The sequence below is a fragment of the Oreochromis niloticus genome, linkage group LG2, assembly GCF_001858045.2.
Source record: "Oreochromis niloticus isolate F11D_XX linkage group LG2, O_niloticus_UMD_NMBU, whole genome shotgun sequence".
Taxonomy (NCBI): Eukaryota; Metazoa; Chordata; class Actinopteri; order Cichliformes; family Cichlidae; genus Oreochromis; species Oreochromis niloticus.
Genome location: NC_031966.2, coordinates 3,671,960 through 3,694,520, shown reverse-complemented (window position 1 = coordinate 3,694,520; position 22,561 = coordinate 3,671,960). Strand labels below are relative to the sequence as shown.

The 22,561-nt window shown below is 43.0% G+C and overlaps 1 long non-coding RNA gene across 1 annotated transcript; it reads left to right on the top strand.

Annotated features, from left to right (window-relative positions):
* The first annotated feature begins 11,055 nt into the window (after window positions 1–11,055).
* LOC109203231 (uncharacterized) lies at window positions 11,056–14,291 on the top strand. The gene is made up of 5 exons (XR_002063149.2): window positions 11,056–11,528; window positions 12,253–12,331; window positions 12,912–13,069; window positions 13,439–13,525; window positions 13,907–14,291. It is a non-coding gene; the product is annotated as an uncharacterized LOC109203231 (long non-coding RNA).
* Window positions 14,292–22,561: the final 8,270 nt, after the last annotated feature.

Here is a 22,561-nt window from a genome sequence, read left to right as displayed (position 1 = left end):
GCCTTGGAAACTGCCAAGCAAAGACTCCCAGCCTTGGCCAGCCGCTTGAGGAGGTACACCAGAGAGATAGAAGGCAGGAGAATAAACCTGTGGAGCTGTTCTCCACAGAACGAAGGGAAGGGAACAATAAGAGAACGGCACCACCAAGGCTGGAGACGGAGCAATACTGGAAGAGCATATGGGAGAAGGACGCAACCCATAACGGCAATGCTCAGTGGCTAGTGGATCTGAGGGCAGACCATAGCAACCTCCCTGAACAGGGTCCAGTAACCATCACGGTGGCAGACATCCATGAAGAGTTGGACAGCACCAGGCCCCGACATGGTTCACGCCTACTGGCTGAAGAAGCTGACTGCACTCCACAAGCGTCTGGCAGTCTGCCTCAGTACTACATGGAAGCTCCTGTCAGGCATCATATCGGCTAAGATGAACAGGCACATGGGTCAATACAGAAAGGGATTGGCAAGAATACCAGAGGTACAAAACACCAGCTACTGGTAGACAGGACAGTCAGCGGAGACTGCAAGACCAGGCTGACCAACCTGTGCACTGCCTGGATTGATTACAAGAAGGTCTATGACTCAATGCCCCACAGCTGGATACTGGAATGCCTAGAATTGTACAAGATCAACAGGACCCTAAGAGCCTTCATCAGGAACTCAATGGGGATGTGGCTTACAACACTAGAGGCCAACTCCAAGCCCATAGCACAAGTCACCATAAGGTGCGGGATCTACCAAGGAGATGCTCTGTCCCCACTGCTGTTCTGCATAGGCCTGAACCCCCTCAGTGAGATCATTAACAAGACTGGCTACGGATACCGACTACGGAACGGAGCAGTTGTCAGCCACCTCCTGTACATGGATGACATCAAGCTGTATGCCAAGAGTGAATGAGACATCGATTCACTGATCCACACTACCAGGATATACAGCAATGACATCAGGATGTCATTCGGGCTGGAGAAGTGTAGTCGGATGATAACAAAGAGAGGGAAGGTAGTCAGAACTGAGGGGATCGAGCTACCAGAAGGCAACATTGCAGACATAGAGGACAGTTACAAGTACCTGGGGATCCCGCAGGCGAATGGGAAGCATGAAGAGGCAGCTAGGAAAGCTGCAACAACCAAGTACCTGCAGAGGGTCAGGCAAGTCCTGAGGAGTCAGCTGAACCGTAAGAACAAGATCCGGGCTATCAACACCTGCGCCCTGCCCGTGATCAGGTACCCTGCTGGTATAATAAGTTGGCCAAAGGAGGAGATAGAAGCCACTGACATAAAAACAAGAAAGCTCCTTACCATGCATGGAGGGTTTCACCCCAAGTCCAGCACCCTGAGGATGTATGCTAAGCGGAAGGAAGGGGGCCGGGGACTGGTGAGTGTCAGCACCACAGTCCAGGATGAGACAACAAACACCCAAGAATACATTGGGAAGATGGTCCCAACTGACCGAGTGCTCAGTGAATACCTCAGACAGCAGAAACCCAAGAAAGAGGAGGGAGACGAGGAACCATCATGGAAGGACAGGCCCCTGCACGGTATGTACCACCGGCAGATAGAGGAGGTGGCTGATATCCAGAAATCCTACCAGTGGCTGGACAAAGCTTGACTGAAAGACAGCACAGAGGCACTAATCATGGCAGCACAAGAACAAGCTCTGAGAAACAAGATCCATAGAGGCTGGGGTCTACCACACCAGGCAAGACCCCAGGTGCAGGCTGTGTAAAGATGCCCCAGAGACAATCCAGCACATAACAGCAGGGTGCAAGATGCTAGCAGCCAGGGCATACATGGAACGCCATAACCAAGTGGCCGGCATAGTACACAGAAACATCTGTGCCGAATATGGCCTGGAAGTTCCGAGGTCAAAATGGGAGACGCCCCCAAGGGTGGTGGAGAATGACCGGGCTAAGATCCTGTGGGACTTCCAGATACAGACGGACAAAATGGTGGTGGCTAACCAACCGGACATAGTGGTGGTAGACAAACAGAAGAAGACGGCTGTAGTGATCGATGTAGCGGTTCCGAATGACAGCAACATCAGAAAGAAGGAACACGAGAAGCTGGAGAAACACCAAGGGCTCAGAGAAGAGCTCGAGAGGATGTGGAGGGTGAAGGTAACGGTAGTCCCCGTGGTAATCGGAGCACTAGGTGCGGTGACTCCCAAGCTAGGCGAGTGGCTCCAGCAGATCCCGGGAACAACATCGGAGATCTCTGTCCAGAAGAGCGCAGTCCTGGGAACAGCTAAGATACTGCGCAGGACCCTCAAGCTCCCAGGCCTCTGGTAGAGGACCCGAGCTTGAAGGATAAACAGCCCACACGGGTGTGCTGGGTGTTATGAAGAATAAACTCTGTAGCATTGTGTTTTGTAACTTTTCTCACACTAACAGTCAGATGATGAAATATGAATCTTGAGAGCGGCCTTGATTGATCACAACATGTATAAACAGTATGTATAAACAGTGTTGGGGAGTAACGGAATACATGTACCGCCGTTACGTATTTAGAATACAAAATATGAGTAACTGTATTCCGTTACAGTTACCGTTTAAAAAGGTGGTATTCAGAATACAGTTACTTTGTTGAAATAAATGGATTACACGGCGGTACTTCCCTGTTTCATATTGTCGCGGGTCAGGACTGTTTGGGTGTGTTTTACAGCTACGTAATGTTGTTCCAGGCGGCAGCGTTATGGTTGCCATGGTTACAGGGTGACGCTCTCTCTCTGCGTGTTTCCTGGGTGAGAGAGCGCTTTTTTGTTGTTGTTGTTGGCAGAAAGGCAGAATGCTACAGGCATGATTTCCTAAAGAATGTAGCCTGATGGGCAGTGTAGTCCGTGCTGCAGGGAGAATGGACTGCCATACTCGTTATGTGTCTGTGAGCGAGGGAGGGAGAGAAAGGAAAAGTCCGAGTTGTCACGGAGCAAAAACGGGAGCTGGAAGCATGTAAATATAATAATAACCACTGCAGCCAAGAAGAGTGCCTGACGAGCCCATTTGTAAGTAAGCTATTAAGACTCAACTGTACACTGTGTTCGTGTTTTCCTTCGGAAAAAAATAAGTTCCGTTGGAGCAGCCTTTCAAAGCCTCTCTCTGTCTCTAGCTAGCAAAGTTGACACAGACAACAAAGTAAAGCTAGTTTTCAGCTACGAGCCCGACATGGAACCCACCGTATTAGCCAGAGGTCCCTTTACTACTGTTCGGAGCCGCGGACCTTTAGTAACAGTAATAAATCACAGCAATAGTAGATTCACGTGGTTGTAAACAGCATGATAATATATTAAGTAATCCAAAGTATTCAGAATACGTTACTCTCATTGAGTAACGTAACGAAATAGGTTACAGAATACATTTTGGGGCATGTATTCAGTATTCTGTAATGGAATACATTTTAAAAGTAACCTTCCCAACACTGTGTATAAATATTAATTAAGTCCAGATATGAGTCATTAAAGAAATGGGAATGGGTTACTTCAGGCTCAGAAAGAGTTATTTTAAAGTTAGCAGTCCATTCTAAAGTGCAAAACAGAATTGGTTTGCTCTAGAGGACAGCATCTAAAATGTAACAGCATCAGATGTCTTTGTTTTTATAAAGTATGAAAAGCACAGTGATGGCCACACGGAGATGAATGTCCCCAAAGAGAACAGGAGACACAGGACAGCTTCTTATTGGCACAGTGTGCAGGCAGAAAGACAAGGCAGAATAATCTTTGGAACAGGATCTGAAATACCCACACACAAAAAGTCTGAGACTGCTTGTTTTCAGTCATTAACAGGAATCCGTACGAAGCACAGAAAAATATAGAAAGACACAAAGAAGCAAACATGCAGTGCAGGTTCGTGTAACTTGGAGAAAGCTCTTTTTTATTCCTCCACATGTGAAATGCCCTTCCTCTGGGCATTAAAAATAATGTGAAAATATCTCTTTCTTTGGCTGTTGCAGAAACTCACAGATAGACAAAATGTAAGCTCTTGACCCTAGGAACCAGTGCTTTAAATGGATTTCATTTTTATAACTGAGCATGTGACTCCCCAACAGTAATGACTAATGTCTACAAATAAAGGTGCAGAAATGTTGTATTGAGCCTATAGAATTGGTTCATTTCTCTGGTTTTCCAGAACCCATGAGAGGCTCTGGTATTTTTGTGTCATTAAGAACCAAGAGGTTATACAGCCTACTTAATATGGTAATAAATGCATCTAATCAAAACATCTGCTGTAGGTTGGGCCTGCGGTTTAAGTGTGAAGTTAGAATGATGGTTTATTCTGGAGTCACAGTTTTGGCAAGAAGTGCAAATACAGTTAACATTAAGTAAGCAGTCTACAGTATGTGGGATTGCTTGACCATATATTCTCTGTTATATTTTTGCTGTCCATGGTGCACACTGTTATCCACAGTGCTTGTGATCCCCATTGATCCAGTCACATTAATTCCTGTCTCCTGCTGAAGACAATATTGCATCTATATATCAAATAGTGAGGCTTTGGCCGTCACAATAGATGCCATAGAGACCGTTGGACCGTGCACTTGGGGATTTGTGGAAAAACCTTGAAACCCTGTCAGGTCGATGAAAGAGGCAACACCAGCCATCATTCACCTCTGAGAGCCACTGGAAATAAAAGTAGGATGGGGGGGACAATCAGTCAGTCAATATAGAAGTCATCAGAGGAGTCAGAGACACATGGGGAGACATCACATATTATCTTATAAGCTTTTGAAAATGCATTTTGAAACTGTCAATTTAAAAGTTTAATATGCGGTTTTGTGGTCACGGAATGATGATTAAAGTGATTATGTCACCCCATTTCTGAGTACTGCTAAAAGCTTTGCCAGATCCTGAAAAGTTCCCATCATGCAATTTCACCACTGTCATACTAACTGGCATCATTGCCCACTACATACATGTAGCATGTGCTTCTTCGTTTTCTTCAATTTTGTCATTATATAATGTTTGTAAGATTCTATTTGTATTTGGAACCAGTCAAGCTCCCTAAACATGCCATTTCATTTTAACAGGTGTCTGTAGTATGTGTGTTGTAGAAATAATACACATAGATGCATTTTAATTAATTAGATTAAATGAAACAGTCAGTTTCATTACACTTTGATGCAAGAAAATGGTTTGATATGGAGAAGTGCAGCCTTTTTATTTTGTTTTTATCAGTAGCTTGCACAGATTAACACTTTTCAGCCGGGAGATCTGTTAATAAAAACATACCTACTGCCAGTTATCAAAGACAGTCAGTGTAGTTTTAGCTTTAATCTGCCCAAGGCTGGTGTCTGATTTGTCCTTTAGGTTTACTTCCAGACACATTAAAACACATTGTCCTTGTCCAACTTTACTTTGAACAACATTTTGGCACCTTAAGTTAATGAGTAATTATGTCTGATAAGCATTTTAATACAAAATAATAAGGTTTGTTCATTTTTAATGTACTGCAGCCTGGTGTTGCCAGGCCATTCAGAAAGTAATGTCGTTCCACACCCTGCTTAGACCCTCAATATGTAGTTTTTCCTTCTCATCTGTGACATGTGTTTATCCATACATCTATCCATGTCATTCTTTTATCATCTACAGCTTGGTAGGTGACATACACACAATAGGACTTTGGTTTAATAGGAACAGGCATTGGAAAGGAACTCCCAAAGGATGCTCCCAGGTGATTTGGGTGAGAGAGGAAGCCAAGTGTAGCTCATCCTTCACGGACATGTGTAATCTCAGCAGGTATTTGGGTTGCTAGCTGCTGTGCAAGTCACCTTTTGTCCTGTCTCCCTCCCCTTACCCCCAAACAGTTACAGCACATGTCTGCACCTCCCTGAGCCTGGTTCTGCCTGAGGTTTCTTCCTATTAAAGAGGAAGTTTTTCAGATAGAAAGCATTTAGGCATAGAAAAAAGTAGAGTCGGGGTTAATATCCGGTTTTCTCCATTTGCAGAGTAGCTGATAAATATATAAAGAAAGTCTCTGATGCTTGTACTTTCTCCCTGTGATCTCTGCATTACTGTCCTTGTACTGGTGCATGCTCTCTCAGCCAGTTCATCCTCATAACTCTCTGAAAGAAAAGCAACATGAACCTGATCATAAGATTCTTTCCAGGTTTGAATTTTATGACAGACAACATCCCACTATGTAGTAAGGAGCTCTCCATCGGTCAGTGGAGGAAATAAAGTGACCTGAAAAGCAAATTTAATTATTTTTTGTGTGTTATTCAAATAATATGAAAGTGCTAGACAGTTTATTGACTGCTAAATCAACCAATGATTTGATTTAGCAGGATTATGTGAAGTTTAGATTTATTCATTATATTGCAGTGGTGCAATCATTTGAATCACTGATTTGATTGATACAAATTGAAGCATCAGGGTGTCTTTTTCAGCTTCTGAAGTGGGAAATACATGAAAAAGTTGGAAAACACTGGGCTGGATAAAGGGTAACACTCATCAGTTTGAATTTAGGCTACTGATGCTGTTTAGCTTCACTTTTCAAATTCTACATTTTACGCAGGCTTTGTACTGGCTGGGGGTGGTAATGCAACCATAGTATCACATACGATAAGTCATGTGCCTTGGGAGCTCTGGAGTTTTTTCCACTTGCTGTCAGGTGGAGTTTCTAGTGTTTCACCTGGGCCTAATTTGTAAACAGTCAGCAGGAGGGCTTCTTAAACCAGCTCTGCCTACTACTCCTTGCCAGTTTGTTCTGCTATCTACAGTGGTTACAAACTGGTAACACCTGTAGCCACTCCTGGCTTGCTCCTTCCCTGTGTTTAACCTTGTTTTCCCTGTGTTTAGATCTCCTCGTTCACCTTCTGGACTCGCCTTCTGCCGTGATCTCTCTCCAGTGCTGAGTCTCCCATTCCACTTCCATGGTCTGCTTCCTATTAGGCTCATCATTATGCCTCCTCACCTGCCTGCACTCCTGCCTGCCACAGCGCTTCTGGAAACCCTGTGGGGTTTCCAGAAGCTTTCCTCCTCTCTCGCTTTTTCACTCCTCTCACTGGAAACTTCCATGAATACCCTACCCAGAGTTTTCCGATCCGGACCTGCAAATAAGCAAATGCCACCTCCAACATTCTCACCCTAGCCTCAAACTCCCTCACTCGTCCAGTAACCTCTTCTCCCTCTGTTGCTGAATTCCCATTCCATCGTTCCCATCGCGACCCCTGAGATCAGTCACTCGGTGGCAAATGCTTTTCCTCCAGTTTCTGCTCTCTGCTGGCACTGCTAGCTTTAGCCACGTTCTCCATTCCCCCTGTGTAAATAAAGTCTTGTAAATAGTTTAACCAAGTGCATTAAGTCTGCATTTGGGTCCAAGCCTTCAAACCACAGGTTCATGACACAACATCTGTTAACATCTGTTAAAACTAGAACATCCAAGGGGGTCAGAATGGCCCCACACTGTTTAAAAGGGAACACTTTATATTTATATAACACTTTTTATTATTGAACTCTTTATTTTAGCACAACTAATAATAACTAATAATTTTCATATAAGCTTTTGCATTGTTTGCTGTACCCTTTGTTTATTAGTGAATTATGTATTTTAAGTTTATGGACAAAAATAAAGTTATCTTTAAGTTCATCTGTCCATCCATTTTCTTCTGCTTATCCAATTCAGGGTTGTCAGCAAAGGCTGGAGCCTATCCAAGCTGTCATAGGGCGAGAGGCAGGGTACACACTGGACAGGACACCAGTATGTCGCAAGACTAAAACGAAAAACAAAACAAAATTTAACAAAAGAAAAAAAGGAAAAAAAAAGAAAGGAAAAACTTTTTGCCTTTCTGTGATTTCAAGTGCATTTGTGTATTTCAATAAATCACAGGAACTGTTTCCCATTTTCCTAGCAAAATTTAAAAAAGGACCAGAAAGTTAGGTGAAGAATTTTGCACAGTACTAAACAATATACACTGGATTTTTTATATTACTGATCCTGACATATTTCATCCATGTATATGCCCATCAATGGTTCCCTGTCATAAAGGAAGGACAAATGGTGTTGATTGCGGAATTTATGTGTTGCACCGCACCATGAAGCCTATAAAGCTGTGCTCACTTCCTGTTTAACTCAACCTTCAATGATCCTTCTAAGTTTTTGACTGAAATCAGAAGAGGCTGAAGGTCATGGTGAAGTCACACTCAGAGATGACCTGATTATGTGTACAAAAGAAGACCAGGCTACATTTTGCTAGTTAGACACTCACATCCCAAACCAAAGCTGGATGATTCTACACACTCACACAAACACACACCCAGCCCCTTGAACAGTGTTTTGGCTGTGGGCTGTTTTACTGACAGCCTCGTCATGTGCACTGCAGCCAGGGCAAGCAAATAAAAAATAAACATGAATAAACGAAAGTGACAGTCTGTATCAAAATTCATAGCTCATGAATTGAAATATATTGTATTTCCAAGAAGCGAGTCACTTCTGAATCAGCATGTGGGGGGTCTGGGGTGATTAAGTTCCAGGAAATAAAGTGGGTCAGCTTTAAGTGACATTTAGATTGTGCAAGCATCTAGTTTGGGGCAAGATTTCAGATTTCTGAGGCACCACTCAAAAAAGTAGTAAGGGTTATCTTTGTACTGTGAAAGATTTATCTGAATGTTCATTTCACTCATAATGGATGGGATTGAAATATTAAAAATACAAAGAAAAAATAAAACAAATGCATTTTCCAAATCAACCGTACAAACTTTTACAAACTTTTATCCTTTTACATTTAATAAAAAGATTCTTATGCAGTGCTGTATAATGATCCTAAAAGATGTTGAAAAAATATTTACACAAAGGGGTAAGCAAAGCCAACGGTGACTATGCAGTGACAGCATTATAGGAAGACCTCACTTAGAACTAGAACCTCAAGAGACTCTTCTTCTCTGGCCCCCTTCAGAGGGATACTTCAGAGGATCATGTACCTCACCCTAGCATTCTCCTGTCTTACACCAACCCTCTGCATGTCGTCCTTCACTACATCCATGAATCATCCCTGAAGTCTTCCTCTTTTCCTTCTGCTTGGAGGAACATCTTGAATATCTTTTGTCCAGTATATCTCCTATCCCTCCTCTGTCCAAACCATCTCAACTTTGCATCTCTAAATTTGTTTCTTCAGCTCTGCCACCTGTCCTTTTGTCAGTGCCAGCATCCCCAAACCACTCATCATAGCAGATCTCATTATCATATTGTATTTAGCTCATTGAAGCTCATATTTGCTGATCACATGTCAGCAAACATTATAGTCCATGTAGAGTCCTGCTGACCTCATCTGTCAGCCTGTCCATCACTACTGCAAAAAACAAGGGACTCAGTGAGAAAATGGTGAGGTGTGCAGTAGGGTTCATGTGGGGATGGGACTACATCAGGGATCTGTCCTCATACATATCCTGCCCCAGCAACACATTCTTCTTTAAGACTGCCAGGTTCCTCATGCACTACCACATTTCCTCTTTTAGCACTCTATCATATGTTTTCTTTAGATTCACAAAGACACAGTGGAACTCCTTCTGACCTTCTCCGTACTTCTTTCTCAACACCCCAAAGTCAAACAGCGCTTTCCCATAGCTTCATGGTATAGACCGATGTTATCCCCTAATTCCAGCTTTACTTCATCCTTGTTCTTGAAAATCAGTACCATTACATTCCTTTCTACATTCTTCATGCATCCTCTCACTTTCTAGGACTGTGTTAAATAATGTGGTTAAAAACGCCATTGTCCACTCTTCTAGGAGTTTCCCATACTTCCGCATGTTTGTCATGTCGACCAGCTGCTTTTTTGCCCTTCATTCTTTCCATAACTGCCCTCACTTCCTCCTCACTAATCCTCTGATGATCTCATGAATGAACTCAGTGAAGCAGGAAGTACAAAGTACTCCTTACATCTTCTTACCACACTTCACTTGTTAGTACAACTGACTCATGGTGTTATGAGTGCAAATTTGTTAAATTTCTTTAAAATATGTGTGACTGCATTTGTTGTTGTGAATACTTGCTTGAGTGGCTTGAGTGAAAATGTTTTAAAATGTATTTGATGTCATATTTGATAATATGAATTATGCTAGATATAGATCAGTAAGAGAGAAACACATCAGTAAGAGAGAAACACATCAGTAAGATAAGATAAGATAAGATAAGATAAGATAACCTTTATTAGTCCCACACGTGGGAAATTTGTTTTGTCACAGCAGGAAGTGGACAGTGCAAAAGTTATGAAGCAAAAATTAGAATAAAATAAAATAAGAATAAATACAGTACACAACTGTACAGAATAGAATAAAATAAAATACTATATACAGTAGAATAAAATAGAATAAAATATACAATGAGATAAAAATAGAGTACAAATGCTATATGAGTAAAAATACAACGATGCCAGAAAAGATTATTGCACATTAGTGTTATTGCACATTTGTGGATGTGTGTGTTTGATCAGTTAAAGTCTTTATTGTGGAGTCTGACAGCAGTGGGGAGGAAAGACCTGCGAAATCTCTCCGTCCCACACCGTGGGTGCCGCAGCCTGCCACTGAAGGAGCTGCTCAGTGGTGTCACAGTCTCATGCATGGGGTGGGAGATGTTGTCCAACAGGGATGACAGCTTAGCCACCATTCTCCTGTCACTCACCACCTCCACTGGGTCCAGAGGGCATCCTAGAACAGAGCTGGCCCTGCGGATCAGCCTGTTAAGTCTCTTCCTGTCCCCGGCGGAGATGTTGCCGCCCCAGCAGACCACACCATAAAAGATGGCTGAGGCCACCACAGAGTCATAGAAGGTCTTCAGGAGTGGGCCCTCCACTCCAAACGACCTGAGTCTCCGCAGCAGGTACAGCCTGCTCTGCTCTTTCCTGTAGAGGGCGTCTGAATTATGAGTCCAGTCCAGTTTGTTGTTCAGATGAACACCAAGGTACCTGTAGCTGTCCACAGCCTCAATGTCCATACCTTGGATGTTCAGTGGTTGCAGTGGAGGATGTTTGTGCCTGCGGAAGTCTACCACCAGCTCCTTGGTTTTACTGGCATTGATCTGGAGGTAGTTCAGCTGGCACCAGTCCACAAAGTCCTGAGTCAGTCGTCTGTACACTGTAAAAACGATAACTAGTAATTGTTGATTTGAGTAAAGTTTTCAAATTAAACTGACTTAGAAATAAAACTTTCCATTTACAACCTAAAATAGCTTGTCTGCCCAACAAATTTCTTCCATTGTTGTCCTAACTAAGATTTTCTAGCGAGCATAACAAAGATTATCAACTTTTGAGCAGATTTTTTGAGTCGAGTTGGGAACCGGTGGGAAACCCCGTAGGTGACTGGCACACGTCGTGGTCTGAATAAGTTTGAACTAGACCAAACGAGCCTGAGCAGACTGTGTGATAGTGGTTTGTCGATGTGTTCTGAACTGAAAACCTGCTAAGAAACTTTGAACAAACGTGGCCAAAACTGGATGAAAATTACAATTTTTCGACCATTACGGATTTTACCTGGTCTGAAGTTGGAGTGTATTATTTGACCATTTTTTGGACAGGTGCGGGAGCTGCCGGCCATTTGCCCTAGCAGGTAAGCTAACGACATCTGTTATTAGGATTTTCTACAAGCGCTAGGCTGCATCCTCCTGAGGACCCAGGAGGGTGGAACGAGTAAAGCACTGAAAAAAAGCCAAACAATAACATATTTAAGTCATCTAAGGGACTTATATATCATGTTTAAGTTAGCGAAGGACCGCGCAGAGGGTTGAAAATGATATGCCAGGAGTTCGCTGTTCTCGCTGCTCTAGCGAGCCTTGAATCCCCAGCTAGCTATCGAAGCTGGTGGTAACAGACGTCTCCGAAAACGTAGAAGCATTTTTGCAAAAATGTGTTGTCTTAATAAACTGAGCAGATATTTGAAATTTACACAGCTACATTCTCGCCTGAAAATACCTTAAAAGTTTACTTTGTGACCCAGAAAGAGTAATAAGAGTAATATTAAAACTAAGTGGCTGCCGCCATTGTTTGAAACTAGAATCGGCTGGGCCGCGCTATGAATTCTGGCATAGGGTGGGCCACGAAGGATACACCTGACCCATCCTTCAAAGCTGTGGAAAGTATTGTATTGTTTTGAGAGCCTTTTTGTTGGTGGAGTATTGATTTGATGTACAATTCCACGGGTAGACGCGATCTGTACGGTCCGACTTTGCACATGCGCAGTAAGGATCGGGGAGTCCGATCCGTAACTTTTTTTTCTCGTTTTTTTTTTCTACATTATATTGAAATGTTTCATTATTGCAAACATTTTCTCTCAGGCGGAGAGAGGTCGTGGAGTGTCAGCCTATGGTATCTGAGGTCCAGGAGAGATGATCTGCGCTGTTTTCCTCTGAGGAGGTAAGACTGTCCTAATTTATTTATAATTTAATTATTATTCAAATTGGGCATGATTTATACTTATATTGAAGCAGTACGGTATTTGCTGGGGTAATGCATTGGCCAACTTTATTATCTTGTGCTACCACTCCAGTCAAGGCCCTTGCCAGTGTTATATTGAAATCCTTACCCTGAACATTTCTGCCAGTACAAGAGTCCCCATGCTAAATCAAAATTGTGAAACAGAAAGGCAATCTCATAATTTTGACTTAGCATGTATTTTTTTTCTTTTTGTGCTAGAAATAGGACTTCTATAGTCTGAGATTGTTAGGGAAAGAATACTAAGGCAGGTCACAGAATCTGATTGGTCACAGATTTTGGTGCAACTTAGAACATAATATGTATTTTCATATTGATACTGGGTTTTGTGGGAGGTGTTTCTATTCCTGTGCAAAAGACGTATTCATGAGAGATTTTTGAAGTGGGTTTTGCTGTTGATGACACAGTCAGGCATATAACATGGTGCAGACTGTCCAAGACAGCTACCCAGGAATTTTCTGTGTTGAATAAATGACAATATTTTGGTGAATGTATTGTTTAGATATCTGAAAATTTCATCGGATCACAAGCAAAGACCTCCTGGGGACCTTCAATGCATCCCTTGACAAAGTTGTGCCTGGCCTGCTGAAACTGTACTGGTCTAAGAAGGGAGCTCTTGGTGAGGAGATGGAAGACCTCCTGGATAAACTTGATGAACAGGTGAGTGAAGTGCTCCTTTATCTGACATTTTCAGAAGAGAGTATACTTTTCTCTTAACAGAAACTGAAAAAGATGTTGGCTTCAAATAAAACACATCAGTGAACATGTCAGTAAAAATGAATGTCATGAGTCATTGCTTTGTTCTTATTTGGCAGTATTTTATTTAATTTGTAAAACGAAAGTAAAATTGTTAACATGGTGGTGTTGTTGGTTTTTTGGGGCGCGGGGGGGGGTTGTACGTTTTGCGTGTTGCTGGGTCTGACCTGTGCTTTACTTTCATTACTATGAGAGTTCTGATTTTGCATTGTGTATAGTACACCATGTTACTTCACTAATTGAAATTCTTGTTTTCCACTGAATACTCTTTAGACATCCAACACTGTGTCCAACGGGCATTGAGAGGCCTGCCCATTTTCCTCAAGAGAAGATGCAACAGAGGTTTTCCTGAAGTGCTTAGTAAGTACAAAAAAGTAATGCAAGTAAAACTAATTGCTATGAGATGTTTTTAAAGGATGAGTTTATCCAAAATGGAAATGTACACTTTCTCAGTGCAGTCCAGATAATTTTATAGTGGGGATTGCAGTTGTCATAACTCTCACTCCTTTTTTTCTGCTGAGCAGCAGCTGGGCATTGTTAGTGGTTGTTCCATAGCAGAAAATATTTTTGTACAAAACTCACAAGGTGGCATTAATTAAAAGAAAATAAGCTTTTTCTTCTTAAAACCTCCATGGGTCAAACGACCAGCATGGTATAGAGGTTAAAGTTAAAATCTTTAGAAATTTGTTTTGTCTTTAGTTTTTCTTAGCTTTCAATAATTCATATTTTACTTTTCTTCAGGACACTGACATTTTGGAACCAGTGTTGAACGGTGCATCAGTTGCCATCCTCACCATCCTACAAGATGACGATGCTGATACGTCTGTGCGAGAACATGCAGTTGTGTTGGAAGGGGACATCGTGCTACATAACATTCCAGATCTCTCTACTGCCCTGGCACACCTCTTTGGCCTTCTGTATGCCCTCAACATTGATTATCCAAAGCAGATGAGTTTTACCTTTGAAGCAATTCAGGCCATCTTATTTTGGCCTGGTCGGACAATATGAAGGTGAAGTGGATAAATCATTATTCGAAATGTAAATTTTAGTCAGATGAATCTGTATTGTTGAGAATATATGGTGAAAATTTGTCTTGTAGTATTTTAAAAGATTTGTTATAGTGTTAGTTTCCTCTTCATTGATGGTAACATTTCTAATAACTTTTAACTTCCATAGTTCATCATAGTAAGCCTGTGTAAAATGTTAATGTCTGGGTGCATAGGCAATCGTTTGTGGCACTACCCTATTTAATGTGCAATAGTTATGTTCAGCTTTTACAAGACGGTCAGGGTGTGTGTGCATGAATTATTAAGTTGCTGGACACTTTTCTTTTTTGGTTCTGGACTCTGGAATTTTAACGTCTCTGCTGGGGTGCTCAAAGCACCCAAAAGAAACTGGCAACACGTTTTTGTTTGTTTGTTATTTCTTTTCTTTCTTTCTTTTTGTTTTTTTTTAACAGAAATTCACCCTACTACCCATGACATTCTGAAATGTACTGAAAAGACTGTTGAACAAAATAAATAAGCTTTTAGATAACATTGAATTGTGCTTTGTTTTATTCTATATCTATTTATTAAGTGTTTTTTCAAGTATAATAACAACATACATTTTCCTTCGTTTATATAGGTAAATTTTCAACTCACTGGAGTAAGAATTGTATGATTACTCAACAAGAATATCTGTGTTTGGTGAAGGCAGAAATACATGGCATTGAAACCAGAATTTCTTCGTTAGACTTCCAGGATTATCCTAATTAGATGAACAAGAAGATCCAAGTTGGCAGAACTTGTAAATCTTAGTTGAGTCAACAACAGTTGGCAAAAGTTGAGAAAACTCAAAAATCTCTTGCATCATGTTGCCTTGAAATTTTAAGTTTTCTCAACATTTTCTTTTTTACAGTGTACTCCTTGTCGTCCCCATCAGTGATGAGGCCGACTATTGCAGAGTCATCAGAGAACTTCTGCAGGAAGCACTGGGTGGAGTTGTGGGAGAAGTCTGCAGTGTAGATGGTGAAGAGGAACGGAGCCAGAACCATTCCCTGTGGGGCCCCCATACTGCAGACGACCCTGTCCGACACACAGCCCTGAGTCCTCACATACTGTGGTCGGTCGGTGAGGTAGTCCAAAATCCAGGTAGTGAGGTGATGGTCCACTCCAGAGATCTCCAGCTTGTCCTTCAGAACCGAGGGAAGAATGGTGTTGAAGGCACTGGAGAAATCAAAGAACATGATTCTCACAGTGCTCCCAGCGGTCTCCAGGTGCGCGAGGGAACGATGTAGGAGGTGAATTACGGCATCATCCGCTCCAATGCCAGGTTGGTAGGCAAACTGAAGTGGGTCCAGTGATGAGCTCACCAGGTGCTGAAGCTGAGCCAGGACCAACCGCTCCAGGGTCTTCATCAGGTGGGATGTCGGAGCCACCGGCCTGTAGCTGTTGAGGTCCTTGGGCCGTGAAGTCTTTGGCACTGGTACAACACAGGAGGATTTCCAGAGCTGTGGGACTCGTCCCAGCCTCAGGTTTAGGTTGAAGAGGTGCTCCATCACCCCACACAGTTGGTCCGCGCAGGACCTGACGACCCTCGAGCTGATGCCATCTGGACCCGCTGCCTTCTTGGCTTTAATCCTCCTCAGTTCCCTCCTAACCTGGGTGGTTGAGAGAGACAGGCTGGAGCCTTGTGTTGAGTGTGTATTGGATGCTGTTGTTGGGGGTTGGGAGGGGTGAGCAGGGTGAATAGAGGAGGTGTGAAGTGTCTGAGGTGTCAGAGGTGGAACAGCAGCAGTGGGGGTGGGTGAGTCTGCAGCCGATGTTGGAGACTGCCTCATGGCTGAATCAAATCTGTTGAAGAAATGATTCAGTTCATTTGCCCACCTCACATCCCTCCCAGGCAGAGAGTTCTGATGTTTGTGGCCTGAGATGGTTCTGAGGCCTCTCCAGACTTCACCAACGTTATTTTCCTGAAGCTGGTTCTCCATCTTTTGCCTGTAGCTGTCCTTCCCATTCCTTATCAGTCCCCTCAGCTCTCTCTGCACCCTTTTCAACTCCTCTTTGTCTTTGGATTTGAAGGCCCTCCTCTTCTGCTTGAGGACAGCTTTAATTTCTGGGGTAATCCAGGGTTTGTTGTTGGAGAAACACCGTACAGTCCTGGTAGGTACGGTGTTATCCACACAGAAATTAATATAGTCAGTAATGCATGTAGTAAGGCTGTCGATGTCCTCTCCGTGGTCGTCACAGATCACCTCCCACACAGTTGACTCAAAACAATCCTTAAGAGCCTCCTCGCTCTCCTCCGACCTCGCTCTCCTCCTCCGAGAAAAACACACACAATATCACAATTAAACATTCATATAATATTGAATGGAGAATTGAGAGGACATTTGTACTTCATTTAAACACACTATATGGGCAGAAGTACTAGGCCCCATATAGACATAGACAGGTGACTGTGAAATGTTCAGGACTCCATGCAGTGTTCAGGTGACGGTTTGCAGTGCTTTTATTTATATGACAACATTTTTTTTCTTAAATTTCGATGTCGGGTCAGTCAGCTCTTCAGCTGCTTTCCCACTCCACACCTCCTCTCCTCTCAGGTCCCTGTGTCACTGAAAAAGGGGAGCTCATGATTACTAAGTGATGTCAGCTGCTTTGCCAGCCACCCTGACACTACCCCTTGAGCCCGCTCCACCACCCTTTCACTGCAGCAGAGCCAGAGACCACAGCCCTGCTACATACCCCTACCGCCCAACTGAGGCCAGGGCCACATCTGGCTGATCCGCGGGTGGGAGAGGAATTCGGCCACAACCACCTGTATCCCCGGCCTATGGACCACCTTGAACTTGAAGGGCTGCAAAGACAGATACCACCGGAGAAAATCCCGTGGAGACCTGTGGCACTTCCCGCAATGCAAACAACAGAGGTTCAAGCCAGCGATCCCAATTATGTACATCCTCGTGAATTAACCTATAAATCATGGATTTTAAATTCTGATTCAGCCGCTCCACCAGCACGTCAGTCTGAGGGTGGTAGATGCTGGTTCGAACAGATTTGTACAGCTCTTGTGCGAGACATGAGCGACGTGTCCTGGTCAGTCAGTATCTCTTTCAGGATGCCAACTTGAGAGATGACCTAGAACAGTGCCACCATCTTTGCTGAAGTGGCACTGCTTCTAGGTATCAAGTTGCATAATCCACCAGAACTAATACAAAGCGATATCCACGTGCACTCCGGTGAAATGGCCGATGAGGTCCACGCCTAAGTGCTCAAATGGGACCTCCATTAATGGCAGTAGGCGCAAAGGCGCTTTTGGAATAATAAGCAGGTTAATGAGCTGACCTTCCAGGCAGTGTTTTGCCCTTAAACTTTATAAGAAGAAAGTCCCCATGCACACATTTAACCTCCACCCATTTGGCCTCTAATAATGCCCCGGGGCAAACCAAGGTTTGGTGAACCAGGGACTGTGTGCAGCCCGTGTCCACCAAAGCTTGGCATATACCCCCTTGGCATCTTACTGGAATGCTGTTTGTCCCTCTGAGGGTGGGGAGGGTGCTGGAGCCCCGGCGACACGGAACACCTGTCCCACCTCCATCAGCAGATACTTCGGCCTCAGGTGCCCCAGCTGCCTGTACTTCCAGCACTCCTGCCCCGGCATCTGTGCTGCCCTCTGTGGCTGGGGTACAATGCTGGTCGGTCCCAGGGCCTGGGCAGGCAGAACGAACAGGAACAGGTTAGTTGATTGCTGCTGAGGCGGGGCCAGGGAGCTTTCTCCTCGGCGCTGCCATGGGAGGCTGCTGCCGGTCAGCTGGCCGACCCCTCCGCTTCCTCCGCCCTGGTGGCCAGCTGATCCTCAGCCAGGGTGACCGCAGTTTCTAGGCTCGCTGGCCGATGGCAGCAAACCCATTGCACTGTTTCCTCGGGCAGCCCCTCCATGAACTGTTCAAGGACCACCTTTGCCAGAAGGCAGGCCTCATCCTCCGTTCGCGTGGGCCTGGAACCTGCAGGATGCAGCTGCAAGGTGGCTGCAGCCCGGGCCATCAGCCAGTCCTCCCCCTGTCATCCTACTGGCCCGGAACCGCCGGCGATGATTTTCCAGGAAGAGCATTTAGCATTGCCTGGGAGACATCCTCGACAACCCCTCGCAAGGCCAGCGGTAGCCTCAGAGCCGCCATCTGGCCCAACGGCAGGGGCAGCAGCAGTGCCCACTCTGCCACACGAGCCACTCCAGCACCTGCGTCTGCCGCTCCACCTGGTCCCGCAGCTTGTCCAGCTGATCGCTCTGGGTTGCCACCATCTCTGCCAGCAGCTGAATCGACTGTGCGGATGGTGTGGCCTAAAGGTCGGACATGGCCGACTTGGATTCGACATCACTGTGAAATGATCATGACCGCACGTGGGGTCACAGTGACAAAAGACAGTTGAAGTGAAATAATAATTATCAAGTTGAAAACAACCACTTATGACATTTCCAGTGGCTTTGCACAGGGCAGCTGTCTTGGTCCATTACTTTACTCATTATCTGTACTACCATTTGGCAACCTTATGGTTATTTGCATAACCTATGGTTATGCAAATAATACAAAGTGAAATTTTTATGTCACTGTTACCAAATGAATGAGCAGATCATTTGATTTTAACTTGACAAAAACCAAATATCTTTTTTTTAATTTGACGTAATAACAACTGCAACCTGCTTGTTCTTTCATTAGACACATGAACTGAAGGGATAAAACCAGAATTTAAAAGTCTTAGACCTTGTTTTGAGCTGCAAACCCCACACTGATTTCTTTACTAAGCCATCCTTCTTTTATGTGACAATTTCATGATTCTCAGTATTTTGTTAATGCATTTATTCTAGCAGGGTTAATGATTGTTGGATTAATGCAACGCTCGCTCTGAAATGTCCTTCTATTACTCCCAAGTTTCTTGTCTTTTCCATGTCTAGATTTGTCTCTCTATCCTTTTCTCATATGATTTATGTTTTACAGGATTTTTAGGATATGTTATTTTATATCACTTCTCCTGTCTTTAAAATTTTATGTTTCTGAAGTATTCCTCAGATTTGGAATATCTGAGTAACACTGACTTGACTTGACCTTGTAGCAGAAGTGCAATAAAATATTAATAAAAGGTGTTACAGCAAATACAACAACACACTGAGTGTGTGTATGAGCCAGATAGAGTGTGTGTGAGACAGGGAAGCCAGCAGTAAAGCAATGTAGTCATCATATATTTTCATACTTGTTGACTCCCTTGTTTACAGTTTTCACTTAGGTAAAGCGCTGCATAGCTAACATAAAATACCTCCAGACTGTGGACCCTGTACAGTTAGCTTCCTCTATGCTATGTTAGCGCTCTGCTAACAACCAGTTCACAGCTAGCAATGTTGATGACATAAATAAAGAACAACATAATCTTTAATAGATCGGCTGAGTTTTACAGAAAGGCAAGCAGAGAACATGTATTAAAATATATTAATAACAAAATATCACTGCTGAATTAAAAGGCTTGAAAAACATGTGGCAGGTTTAACTGTCAATATCTCCAAGGGCACTGAAAATATTAACGAACAAGAAAAGTTGCTGTGTGTGAAACAGCTGGTTAAACTCAGTACAACTGGTCTGAGTTCTTCTCACAGACACTAGCATAATTTATGGTGTCTGTCTTTGTATTAATTTTCATTAGGACAGGGATGTGCTGCCAGCTGCTGATTGAGTGACAAACGGGCTGGAATAGTGTAGGAATTGCCAGTTCACTGGGAATGGGGGGAAAAAAACATTGGCTAACCGATCAATAATAGCACAAGTATAAGTGGTCCAAAAACTGGTTGTCCCGCGTACTTTTCAGACTGCCTCCATCTGGCAACAGAGCTCCTGGCAGCCAGTCAGCCAACGAGACTGCCAGTATACTGCAAACACGCTCACGATCTGAATGATAAACTCTGATTAAGCCTGCACTTGTTTACCTTACCTCTTTTATTAAACTGGATTTGACATGTCCTCTAACTAACTAACTAACTAACATGCTAAAGGAGTTATTAAAATCTTTTTCTTACTCCATTTCATCTAATCATACGTGTTGGCCAAGGTCACCAGTAAGGATAAACTTGTCTCTTACGATAATAAATTACTGAAGCAGCTTTATTTGCTAATGGTAGCTCTGTTTTCACAAAGCATGGTTCATAATTGATGTCAGATGAGTAAAAATAGAGCCAGTGCTGCTTGTTTTGCTTGTCCCAACATAATGCCACTATTCCATGTATAGATCCTAATACTGGAGTATTGATCTTATTTAGTTATATTTAGGAGCTAACAGTTCAGAACCTCCGTAACTTATTCTAACCTGAATACCAAGTCGCAGACAATCCGGCAACAGGCAAAGAAAGACAAGAATAAATACACAAAGGATAATGAGAGGATGGGAAACACAGGTGGAGACGATCAAACAAACAAGACGGGGAGGAAGCAAACTGAATACATTGACAATCCTGTGTCCCATGTCAAAGTGAAACAGGAAATGTGAGACACACACACTAAGACATGGGCTTGGCACTGTGACCGGAAAAAGAAGCAGACATGGGAACATAGGCAACTGGGGAAGATAGAAAGGAAGCACAGAAGGCAGACACAGGAGACACATTAACATGAAGACAAGGGAGACAAGACATGAAATGTGGAATACAGGGAATGCACAGAGTAAACACGAGGACAGAGAACTAAGATAACTATGAACCTAAGACATAAAGATAACTAAAACCATGAATAACAATAACCAAAGAGTGTTAAATCAAAAACATAAACACTGGGTCACCAGACCCAGGACCATGACACTTTCACGGTCTAAGGAGTACATGAACACACAAATGCACAACAATTCCTTTATACTCAAGTAAAGCAATAGATTACTTCATGTTTTTATTTTCACTAGACTAAATACTTATTTCAATTGGCTCTAATTTTTACTGGATCACTATGTCTGAAGAAGGACAATGTAGAAGACCACCTTCTCACACATACTGATGTCACACATTTGCCATTCAAGTGTTATGTCAATTAACCCTTCGTAACCCATAATAAATTATTTGTGCATACATAATTGACTCTCTTTTAACACGGACACAGTTGCTTGGATGGAAATTTAATTAATGCTGATTATTGGAGTCATGCAGGATTATTGTTAAATGGGGTGTTCAAAATGAAGAAATGAAACTTTGAGAATTAAACAAGTTAAAGGAGGCTCCAAATCTATGTCAGATAAGCACCTGTTTAATGCTTAGCTATAGAAATCACAGCTAAGCATTAAGCTGTTTTTGCAATTACTGTTGTTTCTGTTCAGTTCCATTCAGTTTTATTTAGTCGCCTTTATATTGTACGGTAGACCCTACAATAATACATACAGAGAAAGACCCAACAATCATACGACCCCCTATGAGCAAGCACTCTGGTGACAGTGGGAAGGAAAAACTCCTTTTTAACAGCAAGAAACCTCCGGCAGAACCAGGCTCAGGAGGGGCGGGGCCATCTGTTGTGACCAGTTTGTGGTGAGAGAAGGAAGACAGGATAAAAGACATGCTGTTGAAGAGAGCCAGAGATTAATAACAAGTATGATTCAATGCAGAGAGGTCTATTAACACATAGTGAGTGAGAAAGGTGACTGGAGAAGAAATACTCAATGCATCATGGGAGTCCCCCAGCAGCCTAGACCTATTGCAGCATAGCTAAGGGAGGATTCAGGGCCACCTGATCCAGCCCTAACTATATGCTTTAGCAAAAAAGGAAAGTTTGAAGCCTAATCTTAAAAGTAGAGATAGTGTCTGTCTCCTGAATCCAAACTGGAAGCTGGTTCCACAGAAGAGGGGCCTGAAAACTGAAGGCTCTGCCTCCCATTCTACTTTTAAATACTTTAGGAACAACAATTAAGCCTGCAGTGCGAGAGCGAAGTGCTCTAATAGGGTGATATGGTACTACAAGGTCATTAAGACAAGATGGGGCCTGATTATTTAAGACCTTGTATGTGCAGAGCAAGATATTGAATTCAATTCTGGATTTAACAGGTAGTCAATGAAGGGAAGCCAATACAGGAGAAATATGCTCTTTCTAGTCCCTGTCAGTACTCTTGCTGCAGCATTTTGGATTAATTGAAGGCTTTTCAGGGAGTTTTTAGGACATCCTGATAATAATGAATTACAGTAGTCCAGCCTGGAAGTAATAAATGCATCAACTAGTTTTTTCAGCGTCAGTCTGAGACAGGATATTTCTAATTTTAAAGATGTTGCACAAATGGAAGAAAGATAAGATAAAGATAAATATTCATTTACTTTGTTTTTTAAAAAATAAACTCATGCAAAAAGCAAATACACCCTCTGAAACAATGACAAATTACACCATGTCAATATTTATTTAACAAC